The sequence below is a fragment of the Rhinichthys klamathensis genome, unplaced genomic scaffold (assembly GCF_029890125.1).
Source record: "Rhinichthys klamathensis goyatoka isolate OS25496 unplaced genomic scaffold, OSU_Roscu_1.1 h1tg000011l_1, whole genome shotgun sequence".
Classification (NCBI taxonomy): Eukaryota; Metazoa; Chordata; class Actinopteri; order Cypriniformes; family Leuciscidae; genus Rhinichthys; species Rhinichthys klamathensis.
The window spans coordinates 6,857,570-6,863,569 of NW_026606564.1; positions in this window are offsets into that span (position 1 = coordinate 6,857,570).

Sequence of the window (6,000 nt, forward strand, 5' to 3'; positions counted from 1 at the left end):
TGGAGTGAGTGCCTGGACACTTGTTCTAGGGGAACACCTGCCCGTAGGAACGAAGGGTCCGACCACAAGCTGAGAGTTTGGCGACAATGCGGGGTTATTTGGACCCGGCATGAGCCGCTCTGCCACGCCCATCTCGGGACTCGATCGTGGAGCCAGTGTTGGAGCGGTCTCATATGAAGCAATCCGAGCGGCGTTACCGCGGCTGCAGATGCCATATGCCCCAGGAGCCTCTGAAATAGTTTTTATGTTGCTAATTATGTATTCCGCGTTATGTACAGAAAAAGACGGTGAAAGCGCGCTTCTATTTCGTGCTGAAAATTCTCCGCCTCTTAAAAGCAGGTGTAACTTAGGAAGCGGGTTTCCTGGCATATGCTTCCTGGTGAAATGGCAGCAGTAATCCGAGCAAGACGAAGACATAGGCTAAAAAATATTTTTGCCACAAGAATCACACTTTTTCAGTTGAGTGAAAACGTTAACGTTAAAATCATTAAGCGTTACAGATTAAGCAGCTACGCAATATTACAGTTACTGGAAGAAATCAAAGAACACATCGAATCTCTGACTCAGCGTTCACATTCCATTCCAGCAGTTGTTAAACTCCTCGCTACATTACAATTATTGGCATCAGGATCATTTCAAACAGTCATAGCATCAGCAGTGAGAGGAGGAGGCCCATTCAATTGCACGTTTAAATACGCGCAATTTACGGTATAGTCGGTGGGGACAGGCGCTGATTACCTGATGAACTGCAGGTTTGGTACATAACACGCACACTGCGCTTTTACATCAAGCGCTTTCTGCGTCTTGGCCATGGCACTATTAATGCTGCGTTCGCAAATGTACGTACATCTGGCCCTGAGTGTATACGGGACAAACAGGTAAATTGATTGTAATACTAATCTACAACATTAAGTTAATTATATTAACTGATCCAAATATTCATATTCAATTATAACAAGTTATGATTGATTATTAATATTTCTTTAGAGCTAATTTGCTACACCCCCCTGGGAGTTGGTGCCCTACGCAAACTGCGTAGGCTACTCTGCGCATAGGTCAAGTCAAGTCATCTTTATTTATATAGCACTTTTCACAATACAGATTGTATCAAAGCAGCTTCACAGTGATAACATGAAAATAATTACAAGAAGTTTGTTTCTAGAATAAAATTGCGTCATAGTCCACATGAAGTAACGCAGAACAAAAATATTGCTGAATAATTAAATGTCCCCAACTAAGCAAGCCAAAAGCCAAGGCAACAGTGGCAAGGAACCAAAACTCCATCAGACAGAATATAGGTAGTGGCGGTAATCACTTAATGAGATTAGTCTCGATTAGTCTCATTAATAACTATTAACTAACTGACAAATTATAAAAACAGTATCGTCTGTCTGAGACATAATCAGTCATCTTTACTCTAGATAAAGTCATAAAATGCATCAATATTTACTCAGGTGTTACCTAGTCACTATGCAGGAACTAGGGGTGAACTCAGGTTGATTGGGACACTTTTCCCAAAGGCAAAAAGTGTCCCAATCAACCTGAATTCACCCTACTAGTGATCTGGACCATTGTTTTAAAGTAAAAAACATCTTTCATTTTAAAATAATGGTCCAGATCACTAGTAGTCCTTGAAGAGTGATTCTTCAAGGACTACTTGAAGATTTAAATTTTATTAGTAATTCTATAATTTGTCATAATTACCAATTAGTTCTTAATGATGCCAATCTCATTAAGTAATTATTGATTACCTAATAAGGAACTATCTTAGTCCTAAATTCGATATTACTTACTGATTAGTGAAGCTTGTTTCCATATTAGTTAATAGTAGTAGCTGAAGTGTTAATGTAGTACTACTCATTAGTCCTGCATTACTTCCCCGCATAGTTACTTATTAATGACGGACCATTATTCTAAAGTGTTACCGAAAAACTTACTTTACGTTGAAATACCCACCGCATAATACGCTGTGTCGTGCACTTTTCACGACAGTTTCAAAGTGAAATGTCCAGTGAGTGGCGTTAAAAGCGTGTTTCCTAACTGGGCAAGTGGGCCCTAACTCCCAAGGGGCACGTCAAGTCCATGGGCTTGTAAGCCAGCGCTATCGCATCCACAAACCATCTGGAAAGTGTCTGCTAGAGCACTCAACATACACCCTAAGGGCCCTGTCGGGAAAGAGTGGGTGAGGTGCCTGCTCGTTTTCCGCAAGCGGAAGAGCTGACAGTGCTATCACCTGCGTTCTAAATGGGGTGAAAAGCACTTTTGGTAAGTGTCCTTTCCAGCGGGGCCAGTAGTGCCCTAAGGACTGTGGAAAGGTCCCGCCCCGGGACCGAACTTAAGGACTAAGTCGTGCATCCCAATTGACCTATAGCCATAGGTCAATTGGGATGCACGACTTAGTCCTTAAGTTCCTCAGGGGGGCTTGGAGGCTGAACCCTCCACTCTCATGTTCGGTTGAACCCTCCACTCTCAAGCCACGCCCCCAAACGCGATGAGCCAATCAGTGCGCATAGCTAACCCAATACAATCGGACATTCTCTGCTTCCACGTCCATTGAAATGCATTGCAGTTTGTCAGTTTTCATCCGTTGTTATATGTTTTTTCTTGTCATTTTAAGTTTAAAATGGTCAAACGGTGTGCTGGGCGACGGTGTTTTTTTTTTACCCTTTCCCAAGCCACATCTCAACCGAGATAAGTGTCTGCTCTGGATTAAGTTATGCGGTAAAGTTAGACCACAACACCAACTAAACGTGGATAAATTAAACAAGAATTAAACAAGGATGTCTACATCTGTTCTAAGTCAACAGCGTATTTGAACATTATCTTTAACATCTCTAACGTAACGTTAGCTTAAAACGTTAACATTAGCTTCTAGTTGCGTTGTACATCATGTCACTTAGCTTCATTACCGTATCTGTAAATAACTGAGATAACAAATGTTAGCAATGTTGTGCTGAATGATTCATGTAAATACTGCAGTGCATGAACAATGCTGATCCTCTATCTTGTTGTCTGAGATGGTGATGGCAACGATATGCGGTTTATCAAGTTTACACTGTGACCTGTACATTTTTGCCTGGAGCTGAAGCTTTTCATCGACCTTCTCAACAATAAAATTATTAATATAACCCTCCAATGCATAGGTAATGCCCTTTTGGTGAGTTCGAGATGATATATAATCTTTCTGTCTCCAAAAATCATCAATTGCCTCCTGTGAAATGTCTCCTACTGTGACAGCTGCCATAGCGCCTGTCACCGAATGTTGACTGTTTGTCCGAGTGAGTGGAGGGGGCGTGGCTTAGCCATAGTTCAATTGATTGCCCGGCTATCGGGGTTTGATTTGCCGTGATGGCCGCCACATAAACTTTGAGTGTGGAGGGGGCACTCCTACGTGAGAACTGACACAACATTGCATTCAGCGGAGTCTATTTTCAGAGCTAGGCACCAGCTTGAGAAAAGGGACCATTTCTGGGAGTAAAGACACCTTTAAGAAAGGGCCCTTGCCTCTGAGATTGTTCTCATGACTTCCCGGGAAAGACCTGACGGCTTGCAGACATGCAGGTCCCACAACTCCAGTTGGGGGTGCCAGATTGTTCCTGCTGCTGCTGACAGTAGCTGGACTAATTTTGGGAACCATGGCTGGTTCTGCCAGCGAGAAATAAATTTGGCAGTGGGAGTTCTCTTTGGTTGCAAATAGGTCCACATCCGCCTGACTGAAGGTGCGCCATATCGCTTTGACCGCCCGGGGGTGGAGTCTCCATTCGCCTAGGGAAGGTCCGCCGCATGACAACATGTCCGCTCCCACATTCGAGGAGCCCGGCACGTGAACTTTGTTGAGGGCAAGACCTTATAACTCCTTGGTGGTTTATGAAGGCAACCATCAGCGGCCAATTTACCAATCCACAAACTGACACACACATTTTACCAGCAAACGGACACATTCTACCCTTCTTCTCTCTACTTTCAGAGGCAGAAGTCTCCAAACTCCTCCTTTCCAATCGCCCTACCACCTGTCCGCTTGATCCTATTCCCACTAATCTACTTCAAGCTATTCCTTCCTCAGTTGTACCCACACTCACGCATATCATAAACACCTCTCTTCACACTGGTACCTTTCCCACAGCTTTGAAGCAGGCTCGGGTAACCCCACTGCTTAACCCTCTGGGGTCTAAGGTGTTTTTGGGGTCCTTGAGATGTTTTGACATGCCCTGACATTTGTGCTTTTTTCAGTTGCTTATAAATATATTAATGGCACAGGTGAAATTACACTCTATTTAGCACAAACAGGGCTACCATAATATGTGAGCAACATGTATGTACATGTTTGTATTTTAGAGAGAATATTGTTTATGCATGGTTATTGAAAAAACTCAAAATTAAAGTTTCTGAAATAAGGCCACAAAACACATACTAAATATGTGTTCACAAGACTTTTGACTAATGGATGTTGCCGCCAATAGATTGTTTTAAATTATGAAGAAAAAAAATTTGTTTGGAAAGGCAATATGCGAATCGGCGTGAACGGCCCAACCCCCTCATGAATAATTAGGTGGTTCTCACCTGAGAAGAGAAAGACCCGCTTAATGAGCCTTTCATTCAGGTGTGTCACACAAGAAAGAATGTGAGCACAATATATATACATACACACACACACACACACACACACATATATATAATCAAAATATAAATGAAAGTCAAAAGCACATTTTTAGTCATACCTGGAAATAAATCCTGTTCAAATAGGTTATATGGGCCATTCTATAGAATTGGTTCAAAGTTAGAGTTGGAAACATCTTGAAAAGAAAATTCTCTTTTTCCATAAATCTCTTATAAAGTATTATTTTTTAAAGTAGGCCAATACATTTTATCATACATATTTCAAAGTTAAGGATTCACTATTTTGATATAGCCTAGCTTGCATTGGAACACTATAACAGTTGATTAGTTTATTTTTGACAAAACATATGAGTAGAAACTGTCTAACAAAAGCTTATTTGATGTCTATTTTAGAGTAAAAACTTTATAATCTATCCAAAACTAGTCAACGAAATGTTGTCATTACAGACACTATTCTATATCGCGATTAGAACAAATCTCAGTAGGCTATAGCAATATAGTTTGGATGTGTTCATGTAAAAATAACTTTTACTAATGTAGGAGCGAGAGTGAATAAACGCACAGATGCGATGTACATCTGTAGTAAACATCGCGCGCGTGTCTGTGCCATTCATTCACACACAGACACGCAATTCATATTTAAACAGTCTTTGTGCAGTTTACAGACACTATTGAATAACGTGATTAGAACAAAGCACTTAAGAATAAATAACGTCTCTGGTTACTCACGTAACCGTAGTTCCCTGAGAGGAGGGAACGAGACATTACGTATGGGGAAATCCATTTTCCTCGAATCATGAAGTCTGATAGAATAACTCTTTTGCTTGCAAATAGCCAATGGCGGTCCCGCCATCACCTGATTGGCTGACACTGCTCAATATAGGTGACGGCGGGCGCCAAAAACCTCAGAATCTTAGCTGAACGAGAGTAAGGAGACTGAGAGTCCCTCCCACACGGCAGGTTACGTAATGTCTCGTTCCCTCCTCTCAGGGAACTACGGTTACGTGAGTAACCAGAGACGTTCCCTTATCGAGTCGGTCTCTCGACATTACGTATGGGGAACAATAAAACCCCCGCCGCGTCGGAGAAACCCCGCCCAGCTCTCAGGAACAGACACCGGACCTGGTTGAAACATCTATTGGCACAGAGCCAACTCGGCATCTGCACCAACGAAGGCCCCTCCCATCAAGCTAAGCACGCTGAACTGAATGGAGGGAGATTGCAGCAAGTGATTGGTGCTTAGGAAAATACTGCCGGCTATGAATGCGGACATAACAAAGGGCACAATATAGTGAACATGATAGCTATGCTAATAATAACTCGCACTGTCTGACGACTAGTCGAACCGTGGCTAGAGCGCGCGCCATCAGGGCAGTCTAGCCT